This window comes from Coregonus clupeaformis, unplaced genomic scaffold (assembly GCF_020615455.1).
Source record: "Coregonus clupeaformis isolate EN_2021a unplaced genomic scaffold, ASM2061545v1 scaf1325, whole genome shotgun sequence".
NCBI lineage: Eukaryota > Metazoa > Chordata > Actinopteri > Salmoniformes > Salmonidae > Coregonus > Coregonus clupeaformis.
Window position 1 is genome coordinate 81,399 of NW_025534779.1, and position 18,179 is coordinate 99,577.

The window sequence follows — 18,179 nt, forward strand, 5'->3', positions numbered from 1 at the left end:
TTTATTTTAAGAATGTGAAATGTCAGAATAATAGTAGAGATAATGATTTATTTCAGCTTGTATTTCTTTCATCACATTCCCAGTGGGTCAGAAGTTTACTACACTCAATTAGTATTTGGTAGCGTTGCCTTTAAATTATTTAACTTGGGTCAAACATTTTGGGTAGCCTTCCACAAGCTTCCACAATAAGTTGGGTGAATTTTGTCCCATTCCGCCTGACAGAGCTGGTGTAACTGAGCGTCTTGAATTTGTAGGCCTCCTTCTCGCACACGCTTTTTTTCATTTCTGCCCAAATAGGATTCTATAGGATTGAGGTCAGGGCTTTGTGATGGCCACTCCAATTCCTTGCTTTTGTTGTCCTTAAGCCATTTTGCCACAACTTTGGAAGTATGCTTGGGGTCATTGTCCATTTGGAAGACCCATTTGCACCAAGCTTTAACTTCCTGACTGATGTCTTGAGATGTTGCTTCAATATATCCACATAATTTTCCTTCCTCGTGATGCCATCTATTTTGTGAAGTGCACCAGTCCCTCCTGCAGCAAAGCACCCCCAAAGCATGATGCTGCCACCCCCGTGCTTCACGGTTGGGATGGTGTTCTTCGGTTTGCAAGGCGAACCACCTTTTTCCTCCAAACATAACGATGGTCATTATGGCCAAACAGTTCTATTTTTGTTTCATCAGACCAGAGGACATTTCTCCAAAAAGTTTGATCTTTGTCCCCATGTGCAGTTGCAAACCGTAGTCTGGCTTTTTTCATTGTGGTTTTGGAGCAGTGGCTTCTTCCTTGCTGAGCGGTCTTTCAGGTTATCGATATAGGACTTGTTTTACTGTGAATATAGATACTTGTGTACCTGTTTCCTCCAGCATCTTCACAAGGTCCTTTGCTGTTGTTCTGGGATTGATTTGCACTTTTTGCACCAAAGTATGTTCATCTCTAGGAGACAGAACGCTTCTCCTTTCTGAGCGGTATGACGGCAGCGTGGTCCCATGGTGTTTATACTTGCGTACTATTGTTTGTACAGATGAACGTGGTACCTTCAGGCGTTTGGAAATTGCTCCCCAAGGATGAACTAGACTTGTGGAGGTCTACAATTTTTTATCTGAGTCTTGGCTGATTTATTTTGATTTTCCTCCCATGATGTCAAGCAAAGAGGCACTGAGTTTGAAGGTAGGCCTTGAAATACATCCACATGGTACACCTCCAATTGACTCAAAGTATGTCAATTCGAGCCTATCAGAAGCTTCTAATGCCATGACATCATTTTGTGGAATTTTCCAAGCTGTTTAAAGGCACAGTCAACTTAGCGTGTATGTAAACTTCTGATGCACTGGAATTGTGATACAGTGAATTATAAGTGAAATAATCTGTCTGTAAACAATTGTTGGAAAAATGACTTGTGTCATGCACAAAGTAGATGTCTCTAACCGACTTGCCGAAAACTATAGTTTGTTAACAAGACATTTGTGGGAGTGGTTGAAAAAACGAGGTTTTAATGACTCCAACCTAAGTGTATGTAAACCTCCGACTTCAACTGTACATTATAATACCATTTTTAAACATTAAAATACATTTTACAACGGATTTCACAATACATTAACTGTGTGCCCTCCGGCCACTACTCTATTACAATACAGGGCACTCAACATGAGAAGGGCACTCAACGTGTACTGCACTGACACAAATGACTGATGATCTCCTGAAAGAAATTGTCATGGCTTTACATCTACCATATCATGGGTTGAGAGCTATCTATCCAATATAACACAGAGGGGCTTCTTTAATGGAAGCTTCTCTAATGTAAAACATGTAGTGTGGTATTCAAGGCAGCTGTCTTGTTCCTTTTACTGTTCTCTATATTTACTAATGGCATTAAACAAAACCTGTGGGTCTATGTATGCTGATGATTTCAACATTATATTGTCAGCAACCACAGCTAGTGAAATCACTGCAACCTAAACAAAGAGTTAGACTGTAAATTGTCAATGTCAAGGCATATTGATTCAATTGTTGTAAAGATGTGGAGAGGTATGTCTGTGATAAAGAGATGATCAGCATTTTCAACACCACAGTCGACCAAACAAGTTCTGCAGCCTCTAGTTTGATTTAATCGTGACTATTGCCCAGTGAGATGGTCAAATGCTGCAAAGAAGGACCTAGAAAAGCTGCAGCTGGCCCAGAACAGAGCAACACGTCATGCCCTTCAATGTACCCAGATGTCAATGTCAACAGTATGCATGTCGGTCTCTCTTGGCTCAAAGCAGAGGAGAGATTCTTTTTTTCTCATATAGCGCAACTGAACAGCAAACCTGATTTCAAAAAACAAATAAAGCAACTCCCTCACATCACAACACCACTCCCCATGTGACCAAATGTTTATGTGTATGTACTGACATGTATGTATAACTGATAGACAAACGCACACTTTAGTTGTCGTTTTTTAAATATTTATTTATTTATAAGTCTGTAATGTCTATGTTCATGTTTTAAATATATGTAAATTGTAAAGTATTTTTGTCTGTAATGTCTTTTTTTGTTATGTGTCAGACCCCAGGAAGACTAGCTGTCGCCATTGGCGTCGCCTAATGGGGATCCTAATAAAAATCATAAATCATAAAGGGAAGCCAACAGAGATGCTAATCAGATACCTCCGTCTATTCTCTGGGGGTAGAGCTGTGCACTGTGTGTGTGAGTGTACTTTTAGACTGTTGGAGGAGCATCTAAAATAGGTAGTCTATTTATACTCAGCTGCTATCTATGTTAAGAGCTGTCCAGCACTGAAATGGAGTGCATTACGTCCCTCTCTTCTCTTCCTCTTTTTTGTCCTTTCCTCTGCACTGTTAACCCTGACAAATACCTCTTCTTTCTTTCTTACCATACCTCCTCTTCTGTGGACTGTACCCAGCCAGAGACAACACACCCTGCTCTGGCTTGTACTCACCTCTAGTCTCTTGCATTTGGTTCTGGAACACACACACACACACACACACACACACACACACACACACACACACACACACACACACACACACACACACCAGCTAATTAATTAAACCTCCTGCTTTAATTAGGGTTTTAATCAGTTGCCTGGGGAACCTTGGCCCTTAGAATCTAAAGTCAGACTAAGTACACACACATGTACACACGTACGCACGCACACACAAGCACACGCAGGCAGAGAGACAAATATAATATAAATAAATAGCATAGAATTACATAGAGTAGAATAGAGTAGGCTGTATTTTTTAAAAGTATTGTTGAATCCTCCTGGCCTGGTCCTGCATTAAACAGACTGAAGTCTGTGGTTTCATTAGTCATTATCAGGATATTCAGCACATTATCTATTAGTCTTCAGTCTGTTCAGGAGAATGAGAGTGTAATCTGTGTCTCTGGAAAACGGCCCAAAAGCAAGGTCATGTCTTAAGCAGTCACTCATTAAACTGTAAGCCTACAGACCATCAACAGACAAGCTCTATCAATATCTGCCCTGTAGTCGCCTACCCCTAGCGGCTAAACACTACCTCTGGAAGGTTTGGAATTTAGGAAGCAATTCAATAGAACGTATCACTTGTATTCTACTGTATCTTCTGCATCACAATGTACAGTAGCCTATCTCAAGCCTATCCATGGACAAGCCAACAATGATGTAACTACCTCGATGTTGTTTTTATTACGGTGCAATGAATGAGTGCGAAAAATATAAACTCATTATGGATTGCTGTAGCGCAGGACTGTGGTAAGTGTTCGGTCCTTCCAGACAACTTTGGCGACATTTTCCATTTGGTTGTTGCTGGTAGTGCTACAGTACTTGTTAGTTACAACGTAGAACAAACAGTCGCGTGTTGCTGCACAATGTAACCACAATGTGAAGAGTAGAGAAGTTCCCACATGTCGCGTATTTCTGCCCAATCACGATGGTTCAAAGTTCCCGTAATCACGCCCCTGGGTGTGTCTGCCTTTTCGGAGCAATCAAATATTGTAATGTTGAAATGCTCTTAGTTTTCGACGAATCAAGGCGCTCCTTATTGCAAAAGGATCACCTACGGGAAACATTAGGTGCCCCCCTGATTACAAGAAGCAAGGTATGGAAACATCGCCGGGGCCAACGCTATTTCTTTAGCTGTCAAATTTGACCAAGCATACGTGTCATTTCTAGGACATAGAGCCAATTTGAAGTATACGTTTGAGTAGAAGTTGGGCGGGGTTTTGACACGTATTTTGTGAGTCGCTAGCCTAGAAACGTTAAGGCTTTTTGATAGACGTTGTCGGTCGATCATGGGAAGTAGCCTGTAGCCTGCCAGCTGTGTGTTACTGTATCTTACATTTTATTGCCATTTTGTAACCGATGTCTCGCTTGCTGTAGTTTGCTACTAGCCGGTATAAGTTGTCTGACTTGCAGTGCTGACTGAGCCTATATAAAGCCCGCAGTGAGTCGAGCGGGGAAGGTGTGTGTAAGGCACTGGGGGACAGTTTTTTTTTTTTTTTGTGACACACAGCTGAATACGGGCGAACAAACCAGGCAGGCGTTGGGTGAATAGGATGTATTGTCGCCTCATCCCTCCCCTCTCACCCTCCCTCTCTATCTCCCTCTGCTTGGGCGTGAACTGGTCATTGCATCTGTTGACTGGCATGATCATAAGATTTTGACAGCTGAGTCAAACGAATAAATAGATGTTTGCTTCACAGAGTCTTACTTTCAATCACTGTCATTTATTGCACTTCTTGACAGACATGTCATTAAAATAAAATATTCGCAGGGTAGCCTGGCTTAAGCAATCCTTTTAAATTAATTTAAATCCAGCCCATCACCATTGCTGTCCTTAGAGTGACGCGCTGTGTCACAGTGTTGGCCAGTAGAGCAGGGCTATTCAGCTCCAGACTTGCAGGGCCCAAAGCCCTTTGGTTGTCATCCTTCCCTGCCAATCAGGGACTGAGTCAGACCTGGCACACAAGGTGAGTGGACTCTGTCCAATCAGTCACATGAATCAGTCAATTAACTTCCAAGCAGAGAAGAGTCCCTCTAGACCTGGAGTTGAATAACCTGTCTATAGAGTAGGCCTATTGGTTTCCCAGTGTCCCATTCACCGTGGCTCGTGTTGTCGCCCACAGTACCAGAGTGTCATCGCGTCAGAATGCCACAGACCAACAAGTCCAGAAGTGCCTCGGCCAGTGGCTCTAATACCGGACCGGGCCGAGGGGAGGAAAGAGGAGGAGAAAGAGAGGCTGAGCAAGAGCCAAGGGTCCAAGTACAGGAAGCAGGGGATGGAGGAGGAGAGGAGAACACTGGAGACCCAGAGATCATCAAGTCCCCTAGTGACCCCAAACAGTACAGGTAACATCAAAGTTTACCTTACACACCAACGTGTGTGTGTGAGAGAGACTGTGTGTGTGTGTGAGACTGTGTTTGTCTTTCTGGCTCTCTTTCCATCTGAATTTCTGTCTGTCTGTGAGACTCTGCGGGGTGTCTCGTGGCGTAACAGGTCACATGTAGGCCAAGGAGCGGTGTAAACAGGACATCCTGCTGTCATTTAAAACCAACTGAAGCACACAGTAAACAGTAAACAGCTGGAGGGCCAAACTGTGTGTGTGTGGTTGTGTCAGCATCTTAGAATAAGAGAATAGTGTTTACCTCTGTCTAACCCCTCCCACAGGTACATCGAGCTGACCAATGGGCTTCGAGTTCTGCTCATTTCAGATTTCACTGGTCCCGCCTCCTCTGGAGATGACGAATCAGAGGAAGAGGAGGAGGAGGAACTGGGGGAGGAGGAAGAGGAGGAAGAAGACTCAGGAGAGGGAACAGAGGAAGAGTCTGACGAAGAGGAGGATGACAAGGACAGTGACTTTGAGGATGACGAGGATGGAGGGAAGAGGAAGAAGGGACACTCAGAGAAACAGGTGAGAGGGAGAGCTGGAGATTAGGGCCCAGAGTGACCTGAACAGGAAATAATAGCGCATTAGCAGCAATAGTAATAAGGATATTGATTATTGTTTGATTGTTTGTTTATGTGTGTGTGTGTGTGTGTGTGTCAGTCTGCAGCAGCGCTGTGTGTGGGTGTTGGCAGCTTCAGTGACCCCAATGACCTCCCAGGCCTTGCCCACTTCCTGGAACACAGTGAGTATGATGACCCCTGACCCTTAAGGATGAGATTGTTTGTTTTGTTGTGATAAATCTGATGCAATGCTGTGTTTGTGACACGAGGGGATATCAAAATACTTTCCTCTCCTCCCTCTCTCCTCTCCTCCTCCTGTAGTGGTGTTCATGGGCAGTGAGAAGTACCCATCAGAGAATGGTTTCGATGCCTTCCTGGAAGAAACATGGGGGCAGCGACAACGCCTCCACGGACTGTGAGAGAACCGTCTTCAGTTCGACGTCCAGAGAAAGAAATTCAGAGAGGCTCTGGACAGGTCAGCAACACACCATCATTATAGTCTCTGTGTCTTGTCTCTTGATTCGGATTGGTCTATCTGATTCTATCCATGTCTCTGATTGGTCCCTCTGTCTCTGTACCTGTCTGTGATTGGCTTTCTCCAGATGGGCCCAGTTCTTCATCTGTCCTCTGATGATCCGAGATGCCATCGACAGGGAGGTGGAAGCTGTCGACTCCGGTGAGAAGCATTCTGGGAAATTGTTGCTGTTGTTGTTGACCTTATTCAGACCTTATGCACTGGTTATGTAGTATCCTGTTCCCTTCTCACTTTCTCAGAGTACCAACTGGCCAAGCCGTCTGACTCTCACAGGAAAGAGATGTTGTTTGGGAGTCTAGCGAAACCAGGTCACCCCATGGGGAAGTTCTGCTGGGGTGAGGACAGACACATACACACAATTTCATATGTTTGTCTTTGTTTACCTTCTGTTAATTAGAGGCTCCTGGTTAGTCTGGAGAGCCGTCCCTGTGTTGTAGTTTAGAGATGTGATCAATCTATACAACGCTCTGTAGGACTACAAGTCGTTTACTGTGGTTGAGATATCGGCAGTAAGAGACAGGGTGTGTAGAACTGGAGAAGAGAGAATGAGACAATGGAATATTGAGGGGAGAGGATTGAGGAGAGGAGGAGAGAGAATGATCAGAAAGAGGCAGAAGGGCTAGGGAGGAACAGAGAAGGGGGGCTGTAGAGTCGTAACATTCAGGTTGCATCCTCTGTGTTGTTATGTTACTGCACCTGTTGGACTAGTTCACTACCTGTTGGACTAGTTCACTACCTGTTGGACTAGTTCACTACCTGTTGGACTAGTTCACTACCTGTTGGACTAGTTCACTACCTGTTGGACTAGTTCACTACCCAGAGAGAGAGAGCTTTTGGGTTGCATCTTCTGTGTTGTGTTGAAATATATTGTAAGTATTACTATACTGGCAGGACTAGTTTAGACTCCTGACAAACCCCTTTCAGCCCTGGCCTTCTGGAGACAATAGCACTGTGAGGAGAGGCACACACACACCACACAAATACACACACATACACACAGACTAACTACTCTGACTACTGTGTTGCCATGTGTAAACGAGACAGATGTTGTGTTATGGTGGTATGTGACTGAGCTGTTGTCATGGTTTCCCCAGGTAACGCCCAGACTCTGAAGACAGAGCCCAGGAAAAAGAAGATCAATGTTTACAAGAGGCTCCGCTCCTTCTGGAAGAGACATTACTCTGCCCACTACATGACCCTGGCTGTGCAGTCTAAAGGTGACACACACACACACACACACACACACACACACACACACACACACACACACACACACACACACACGACCCGGCCGTGCAGTCACACATGTAACTCTGTTGTCCTCTGTCGGTTTGTGTGTGTGTGTAGAGAAGCTGGACACTCTGGAGGAGTGGGTGAGGGAGATCTTCAGTGGAGTGCCCAACAAGTGAGTCTCAGCTGTACATAAATCCCTCACCATTCAACCATTCATATTATAATATGGCCATTTAGCAAACACTTACTGAACCCTGTTCCTCAGTGCTCAGCCCAAGCCGGACTTCTCTGAATTGCTGGATCCCTTTGATACTCAGCCTTCAACAAGCTCTACAGAGGTAGGAACACCTGCTCCATTGAGCTGACTTGTACAGAATTATCTCCTGATCTCCATTAGCACCGTACAGCTTCAGTTCAATTCATCTCAATGCTGTGTGTGTGTGTGTTTCAGTGGTTCCTGTGAGGAAGGTCCATGCTCTGACCATCACCTGGTCCCTGCCTCCTCAGGAGAAACACTACAGGTAAGAAACACAGCTACAGATAACAGCTACTACAGATAGTACAGCTACTACATATAACACAGCTACTAAATATAATACAGCTACTACAGATAATACAGCTACTACAGATAATACAGCTACTACAGATAATACAGCTACTACAGATAATACAGCTACTACAGATAATACAGCTACTACAGATAATACAGCTACTACAGATAATACAGCTACTACAGATAATACATCTACTACAGATAATACAGATAATACAGATAATATAGCTACTACAGATAATACATCTACTACAGATAATACAGCTATATAATACAGCTACTACAGATAATACAGCTATGTAATATAGCTACTACAGATAATACAGCTATGTAATATAGCTACTACAGATAATACAGCTATGTAATATAGCTACTACAGATAATACAGCTATTACAGATAATATAGCTACTACATATAATACAGCTACTACAGATAATACAGCTACTACATATAATACAGCTACTACAGATAATACAGCTACTGATAATACAGCTACTGCAGATAATACAGCTACTGATAATACAGCTACTACAGATAATACAGCTACTACAGATAATACAGCTACTACATATAATACAGCTATGTAATACAGCTACTACAGATAATACAGCTACTGATAATACAGCTACTGCAGATAATACAGCTATTACAGATAATACAGCTACAACAGATAATACAGCTACTACAGATAATACAGCTACTACAGATAATACAGCTATTACAGATAATATAGCTACTACACATAATACAGCTACTACAGATAATACAGCTACAGATAATACATCTACTACAGATAACTAGGTTCTAAATACTCTAGGTACCACATATACACTGCTACAGGTTGTTAACCCTCAGCTGCTACATCCACAGGAACTACAGTTGAGAGATACTACAGTTGATGATGCACCTCTCTCTCAGCCTCTCTGTCTCTGCCTCTCTCCGTCTCTCTCTCTCTCTGCCCCACCACATCCCGCTCTCTCTCTGTCTCTGTCTCTCTCAGGGTGAAGCCTCTCCACTACATCTCTTGGCTGATTGGTCATGAGGGCACAGGCAGCATCCTATCAATTCTCAGGAGGAAGTGAGTCAGAACTACAGTAGACAGGACTACATAACCCATAATGCACCGCTTTACAGCTATGTTTATGTGGTAACTGTACTTAGGTGTGCTGAGCTGTGTGTGCGTGTGTGTAGGTGCTGGGCCATGGCTCTGTTTGGAGGGAACAGTGAAACAGGCTTTGACCAGAACTCTACCTACTCCATCTTCTCCATCTCCATCACACTCACTGACGAAGGATTCCAAAACTTCTACCAGGTTGGTACACGCAAACACACACACACACACACAGCTATGTCTTACTATACTTGTGAGTATATCTTTTTGGGGACCAACAATTGATTCCCATTCAACATCCTATTTTTCCTAAACCTAACCCTTACCCTAATTATAACCCTAACCCTAATTATAAACCTAAGCCTAAAGTAGTATTTTTACAAGTGAGTACTGGCAAAATGTCCTCACTTCTCTGAATTTTAGTTGGCTTACTATTCTTGTGAGCACTTTTGGTACTCACAAGTATAGTAAAACGTACACACACATTATCTGTGTTTCTCTACAGGTGGCTCACCTGGTCTTCCAGTACCTCAAGATGCTGCAGAGCCTGGGCCCCCAACAAAGGTACATTTTACATTTTAGTCATTTAGCAGACGCTCTTATCCAGAGCGACTTACATCTTTTTTCATTTTTTTTTCATACTGGCCCCCCGTGGGAATCAAACCCACAACCCTGGCGTTGCAAGCGCCATGCTCTACCAACTGAGCTACACGGGTCTGTGTGTTTAGGGCTTCACTATAGGCATGTGAAATGCAGAATATGTTGTCTATTTATACAGTATATGAGTATCTCTCTCTCTCTCTCTCTCTCTCGCTCTCCCTCCCTCTCTCTGCCTCTATGCCTATCACTCTCTCTCGCTCTATGTTTGTAGGATCTACGAGGAGATTCAAAAGATTGAAGCCAATGAGTTTCACTACCAGGAACAGGTAAATACTAGGTTCTATAGGTCCTCTGTTTTTAATGCATTCTCCTCCTATCTACAAGTACAGGAATGAATGCACCCAACCAACCGATGCACTCCTGTGTGTTTCAGACTGACCCTATAGAGTACGTGGAGGATATCTGTGAGAACATGCAGCTGTTTCCTAAAGAAGACTTCCTCACCGGAGACCAGCTCATGTTCCAGTATTCACCTGAGGTACGGTGTGTGTGTGTTTAGGTGATCGTTGCGGCCCTTAACCTTGCTTACTAAGCTAACCTGGTGTGTGTGTGTGTGCTGTTTAGAGAAGGTGCTTTCTGTGTCCTTAAGTGTCCATGCACACAAAGACCTTTGAAATGTTTGAATCCTTCTTGAATGTAATGTGATTTGTTGATTCAAATAAAGTATTTATAGTGTGTGTTCAAATAAAGTATTTATAGTGTGTGTGTGTGTGTGTGTAGGTGATCAGTGCGGCCCTGTCCTTGCTGACTCCAGACAGATCCAACCTGTTGCTGCTCTCTCCAGACCATGAAGGCCACTGTCCCCTCAGGGAGAAATGGTTTGGGACACACTATAGCGTAGAGGGTGAGACACACACACACACACACTTACACGGGCCTACTACAGTGGCTTCAGAAAGTATTCATACCCCTTGACTTATTCCACATTTTGTTGTGTTACAGCCTGAATTCAAAATGGATTAAATACATAAAACATCTCTCACCCATCTACACACAATACCCCATAATGACAAACTGAAAACATGTTTTTAGAAATTTTAGAAATGTATTGAAAATGAAGTACAGAAATATCTAATTTACAGAAGTATTCACACCCCTGAGTCAATACATGTTAGAATCAATTCTAGCAGCGATTACAGCTGTGAGTCTTTCTGGGTAAGTCTCTAAGAGCTTTGTACACGTGGATTGTACAATATTTGCACATTATTCTTTTTTAAATTCTTCAAGCTCTGTCAAGTTGTTTGTTGATCATTGCTAGACAGCCATTTTCAAGTCTTGCCACAGATTTTCAAGCCGATTTAAGTCAAAACTGTAACTAGGCCACTCAGGAACATTCAATGTCGTCTTGGTAAGCAACTCCAGTGTATATTTGGCCTTGTGTTTTAGGTTATTGTCCTCCTGAAAGGTGTCTCTAGGATTTTGCCTGTGCTTAGCTCTATTCCGTTACTTTTTATCCTAGTCATGCCGATGACAAGCATACCAATAACATGTTGCAGCCACCACCATGCTTGAAAATATGAAGAGTGGTACTCAGTGATGTGTTGGATTCGGCCCAAACATAACACTTTGTATTCAGGACATAACGTTTATTTCATTGCCACATTGCAGTTTTACTTTAATGCCTTACTGGAAACAGGATGCATGTTTTAGAATATTCTGTATTCTGTACAGGCTTCCTTCTTTTCACTCTGTCATTTAGGTTAGTATTGTGGAGTAACTACAATGTTGTTGATCCATCCTCAGTTTTCTCCTATCACAGCCATTAAACTCTGTTTATTTTTTATTTTTAACCAATGGTGCCCTTCTTTGCGAGGCATTGGAAAACCATCCTGGGCTTTGTGGTTGAATCTGTGCTTGAAATGTACTGCTCGACTGAGGGACCTTACAGATACAGTTGAAGTTGGAAGTTTACATACACTTAGGTTGGAGTCATTAAAACTTGTGTTTCAACCACTCCAGAAATGTCTTGTTAAAAAACTATAGTTTTGGCAAGTCGGTTAGAACATCTACTTTGTGCATGACACAAGTAATTACTTAGAATTCACTATATCACAATTCCAGTGGGTCAGAAGTTTACATACACTAAGTTGACTGTGCCTTTAAACAGCTTGGAAAATTCCAGAAAATGATGTCATGGCTTTAGAAGCTTCTGATAGGCTAATTGACATAATTTGAGTCAATTGGAGGTGTACCTGTGGATGTATTTCAAGGCCTACCTTCAAACTCAGTGCCTCTTTGCTTGACATCATGGGAAAATCAAAATAAATCATCAAACATTATTAAAGTGACTAGTGTTCCATTTATGAAAGTGGCCAGTGATTTTGAAGTCTGTATGTAGGCAGCATCCTCTCTGTGCTAGTGATGGCTGTTTAACAGTCTGATGGCCTTGAGATATAAGCTGTTTTTCAGTCTCTCGGTCCCAGCTTTGATGCACCTGTACTGACCTCGCCTTCTGGATGATAGTGGGGTGAACAGGTCGTGGCTCGGGTGGTAGTTGTTCTTGATTATCTTTTTGGCCTTCCTGTGACATCGGGTGCTGTAGGTGTCCTGGAGGGCAGGGAGTTTGCCCCCGGTGATGCGTTGTGCAGACCGCACCACCCTCTGGAGAGCCCTGCGGTTGTGGGCGGTGCAGTTGCCGTACCAGGTGGTGATACAGCCCGACAGGATGCTCTCAATTGTGAATCTGTAAAAGTTTGTGAGGGTTTTAGGTGACAGGCCAAATTTCTTCAGCCTCCTGAGGTTGAAGAGACGCTGTTGCGCCTTCTTCACCACACTGTCTGAGTGGGTGGACCATTTCAGATTGTCAGTGATATGTACGCCGAGGAACTTCAAACGTTCCACCTTCTCCACTGCTGTCCCGTCGATGTGGATAGGGGGGTACTCCCTCTGCTGTTTCTATACTTTCTGAAGGCACTGTTTGTGTTTGCATTATTTGAGGACCAGATCATATCAACATGGTCCCAACATGTAGAGAAAGAGAGTGTCCTGATAGGTGTCTACTCTCTGTCCAGAAATCCAGCAGGAGTGGAGAGAGCGCTGGAACAGAGACTTTGAGCACAACTCTGACCTGCACCTCCCTGTTGAGAACAAGTTCATCGGTGAGTGTGTGTGTATGTATGTGTGTGTATGTGTGTGTGTGTGTGTGTTGTGAACATTCCTAATGTGTTTATTTTGTGTGTCTTCCTTCCAGCGACTGATTTCAGCCTGAAGCAGTCTGACTGTCCTGATACTGAGTTGCCAGTCAGAGTAGCTGCCAGTGACCGAGGATGTCTCTGGTACAAGAAGGACAACAAGTTCAACATACCCAAAGGTGTGTGTGTGTTAGGGCTGTGACGGTCATGGAATTTTGGATGACGGTAATTGGCCAGCCAAATGACACAGTCTCTGTAATAATTGTTGGAATAGTATTTTTTTTTTAATAGAATGGGTGTCCCCATTCAAGTCACTGATGGCATAATGGGTGGACTGGCAGCCATTGCGAGAGTACCCACAGGAGCAAAGCAGGAATTAAAAGCAGGAACAACTTTATATCAGAGTTGTGCCTGTTGTTCACACACGTACCTGCCCTCTCATTGGCTAGAATGGTCCCACCTGAACGCCTTCCAACTTTGAGGACATGTATTTCTATTGTTAGAGCGGTCACTCCACTATCTTGTCAATATAATCAAAAATCTTTGATTCAACTCAACTGACATTACAAAAAAATAAATGTCATTACAAGAGCCACATCAGTTATCATTTGAATCAACATTCTACATTACCATGGACATTATTACATCACAATACAGCCATTGCGAATGTACCCATGAGTTTACCAGTCAAATTGCCAGAGTTAGAGGTTCCAAGTATAGAGATCCTATAAAATTATTATTCTAATTCATAATTCTATGGTTCCAAGCCCGTTCTATTCATGTGTCCTGCTGCTGCCTAGGCAACCGAAGACTCATTTGCTACAACCAACACCTTGCTTGTTTCAACTAGGAGCAACAAAGTTTCATCATGTTGTTTAGAGTACATGTTACCGCAGAAATGGACTCAACCGCACAAATTCCAGGCCGTCCCTTCTTCAGTCAGCTGTTCGTTCCCCAAAAACAAAATGTATCACGGTTATTTTATTTTCGTGATGGTTTTCATCCATATGGTAATTGTGCCAGCCCTAGTGTGTGTGTGTGTGTGTTATAAAGTAGTTAGTTTTTTAAACAATCTTGCCTCAATGTCCACATGTTCTCTTAAAGGAAAATTCCACCCCAAAACGTTTTTTTGGTATTTGTTTCATTAGTCCATTGTTGATATAGTTCAAAATGTTTTCCATGTCAGCAGTTTATAGCTTTCAAAATAGAGAAATACAGCAGGCAAAATGCATCATACCGGCTGTATTTCTGTATTTTGATTATATATCTTGAAAACATGATTGCTGACATGCAAAACATTTTGGGACTATATCGACAAAGGACTAATGAAACAAATACCAGAAGATAGTTTTTGGGTTGAGTTTTGCTTTAACAGTGAACAATTTAAATGGTCAATAGCTATACTATTACATTGATCTTTCATTTATTCTCTCTCTCCTCCATTGATCTGTCGTTTCTACTCTCTCTCCGTTGATCTGATGTCTCCTCTCTCTCCGTTGATCTGACGTCTCCTCTCTCTCCTTCAGCGTACATCCGCTTCCATCTCATCTCTCCGGTCATCCAGCAGTCAGCCAAGAAGTAAGTCCAGGGTATAGTTAGCCATTAGCCAACAATTGTTTCACAGGTAGAGATTGTGCTAAAATCGTTAGCCTCTCGAGAATGCAGCCATAGCTAGGAACAGTTTTTCACAGTATTTGAATCCTGTTTCTCTCTGCTTATCTCTCTCTCTCTCCACTCTCTCTCATCCCCAACCCCCCTTCCCCCCTCTCTCACTCCCTCCCACCCCTCTCTCTTTCACCCCTCCCTCTCTCTCTCTCTCTCTCTCCCCTCCCTAGCCTGGTGTTATTTGACCTGCTAGTGAACATACTAGGTCATAACCTAGCAGAGCCAGCCTACGAGGCTGACGTGGCCCAGCTGGAGTACAAGCTGTCAGTAGGAGAACACGGACTGGTTATCAAGGTCAAAGGCTTCAACCACAAACTGCCTGTGAGTTAGACACAGACACACTGCACCGCACGCCACACCACACACACTGCACCACACTCACACGATGATGATGATGGTGGTGTTGGTATCTTCCTCCTCTGTAGCTCCTGTTCCATCTGATCCTGGACCATCTAGCTGACTTCTCTGCCTGTCAAGATGTCTTCAGTATGTTCTCTGAGCAGCTCAAAAAGACCTACTTCAACATCCTCATACGACCTGAGAAACTGGGCAAGTACGTCACGTGTGTGTGCAGCGGGGGTGGGGGGGTCTGTTTGTATGTGTGTGTCCCAACTCATCATTTTCTTCTCTCTCCACCCCCCCCACCCCCCTCCCTCCTCTCTCTCTCTCTCTCTCCCCCCTCCCTCCCTCCTCTCTCTCTCTCTCCCTCTCTCTCCCTCTCTCTCTCTCCCCCCTCTCCTATCTCCGTCTCCCTCCTCCCCCTCCCCCCTCCCTCCCCTCCCTCTCTCCCCTTTCCCTCTCTCTCCCTCTCTCACACTAAACACACACTCTCAGGGACGTGCGGTTGTTGGTCCTGGAGCATGGTCGCTGGTCCATGGTAGAGAAGTACCAGGCGCTGACAGACGGTGGTTTGACTGTAGAAGAACTGATGGAGTTCAGCAGAACCTTCAAGACCCAGCTCTATGCAGAGGGACTGGTGCAGGGGAACTTCACTAGCCAGGTGACTGGACCATGAACACACACACATTACACACCCTTTCCACCAAACCCTCTTGTATAATTTCTGATGTTGTGATCTGTTTTCTCTACAGGAGTCAATCCAGTTCCTGCAGTACGTCACTGAGTAAGTTTATACACACATGCATGCACGTGCAGGCACACACACACACACACACACACACACACACACACACACACACACACACACACACACAACTATCTTTATTGTAATCTCTCCCTGTCCTCTGTCTGTCTGTCAGTAAGCTGCAGTTCTCCAAGCTGCCAGCAAAGGTCCCTGTGTTGTTCAGAGTGGTAGAGCTGCCTCTGAAACAGCACCTCTGTAAGGTCAAAGCACTGAACAAGGGAGACGCCAACTCCGAGGTCACAGTCTACTACCAGGTACACACAGTCACACACTGGTACAATTCATCTGTTCATGACTCGCCTGTCATTCATTCACTCTATTCTCTCTCTCTCTCTTTCTCCAGTCTGGTGCTAAGAACCTCAGAGAACACACACTGATGGAGCTGTTGGTGGTGAGTACACCAACAACCATTCATCCTTTCATCCCCTAACCCCTCATCCCTTCTTCCTCTGACCTCTGTGTTGTTGATATTGTTGTCGTTCCAGATGCACATGGAGGAGCCCTGCTTTGACTTCCTCAGGACCAAAGAGACTCTAGGGTCAGTGTCTGTCTTTCACTCCTCTCTCTCTCTCTGGTGACTAAATAGCCCATGGAACCTATGGAAAGAGTAGGAGTGTTAACCCCCTTCCTCAGTGTCTCAACCTTCCTCAGTGTCCCAACCTTCGTCAGTGTCCCAACCTTCCTCAGTGTCCCAACCTTCCCAGTGGCCCAACCTTCCTCGGTGTCCCAGTGTCTCAACCCTCTCCAGCTTCCAATTGGCTCTGTCAACTTAACCCTCTCTCTCCTTCTCTCTCCTCCAGGTATCATGTTTATCCAACCTGCAGAAACACGTCTGGAGTCCTGGGCTTCTCCGTCACCGTGGAAACACAGGCCACCAAGTTCAAGTGAGATCCTCATACTTACTGTATGCACCAATGACTGCAGTGATTTTGATGTGGCCTTCCTGAGGCTAGAAGTACTATCTCTTAGGACCTGTAAATGCCTTGTCTCTTAAAGCAATGACAGAGGGCTCTCTCTGTCTCTCTCTCTGCCTCTCTCTGTCTCTCTCTCTCTCTCTCTCTCTGTCTCTCTCTCTCTGTCTTTCTCTGTCTCTCTCTCCATCTCTCTCTCTCCATCTCTTTTCTCCATCTCTCTTTCAGTACTGAGCTGGTAGAGTTGAAGATAGAGGAGTTTCTGTCTTCCTTTGGAGAGAAGTTGAGTGCTCTGACTGAGGATGCCTTCAACACACAGGTGTGTGTGTGTGTCTGAGTATATATGTCTTACACAGATGAGTTTACTTGTTAAGCTGAAGGTGTGTGTGTGTACAGGTGACTGCGCTGGTCAAGCTAAAGGAGTGTGAGGACACACACCTGGGAGAGGAGGTGGACAGGAACTGGGCGAGGTGCTAGCACAGCAGTATGTTTTCAACAGGCTTCACAGAGAGGTGAGATACACACACACACCGGACAATTCCGTTTTTCAGTTTTTCTGGTGTGTGCAGAATTTGACATTTTCTGTAGTTGCTGCAGACGTTTCATGTATTTCATGTGTGACTGTGTGTGTGTTTGTGTGCTTATGTGTGTGTGTGTGTGAGTAGATTGAGGCCCTGAAGCAGATGACCAGAGCAGAGCTGGTATCCTGGTATCTGGAGCACCGCGGACACAACTGCAGAAAACTCAGTGTACATGTAAGTGTGTGTGTGTGTGTGTGTGTGTGTGTGTGTGTGTGTGTGTGAGCAATGTAATCCATGTTTAAGAGCTGTGTGTGTGTGTACTCTAACATCGACCTAGGTGGTGGGTTTTGGGCCGGAGGAGGGCGACCCCCCTGGAGATGACAAGCAGAGTCGTCATGGCAACGGAGAGAGGGATGAGGAAGAGTGTGGCAGTTCGTCCTACGGAGAAGTGTCCAAACTGACCTTCCTCCCCGCCTCGCCCAAGATGGCCGCTACATCCATCATGGACATTCCTTCATTTACCCAGAGCCTTACCTCTTCCCATACCACAAGATCATCCAATAGACTACCAATATCTATTTTCTCAATATTTCTTTTCAAACTCTCTCTCCTTCATTGCCTGACCATAACATCATCTAATAAACTCAATGAGATACACTATCACTGTCTTTGGGGCTGACCTCTTTATCACACACAGGGGCGCAACTTTACATGTCCCCCACACATTCTGAAATTGCAATATATCACAGCTTCTTGTTCATTACTATAATATCTCATAAGGTTT

At 44.2% G+C, this 18,179-nt stretch overlaps 1 pseudogene; it reads left to right on the forward strand.

Annotated features, from left to right (window-relative positions):
* Nucleotides 1-5,132: 5,132 nt before the first annotated feature.
* LOC123486826 lies at nucleotides 5,133-17,959 on the forward strand (annotated as a pseudogene).
* Nucleotides 17,960-18,179: the final 220 nt, after the last annotated feature.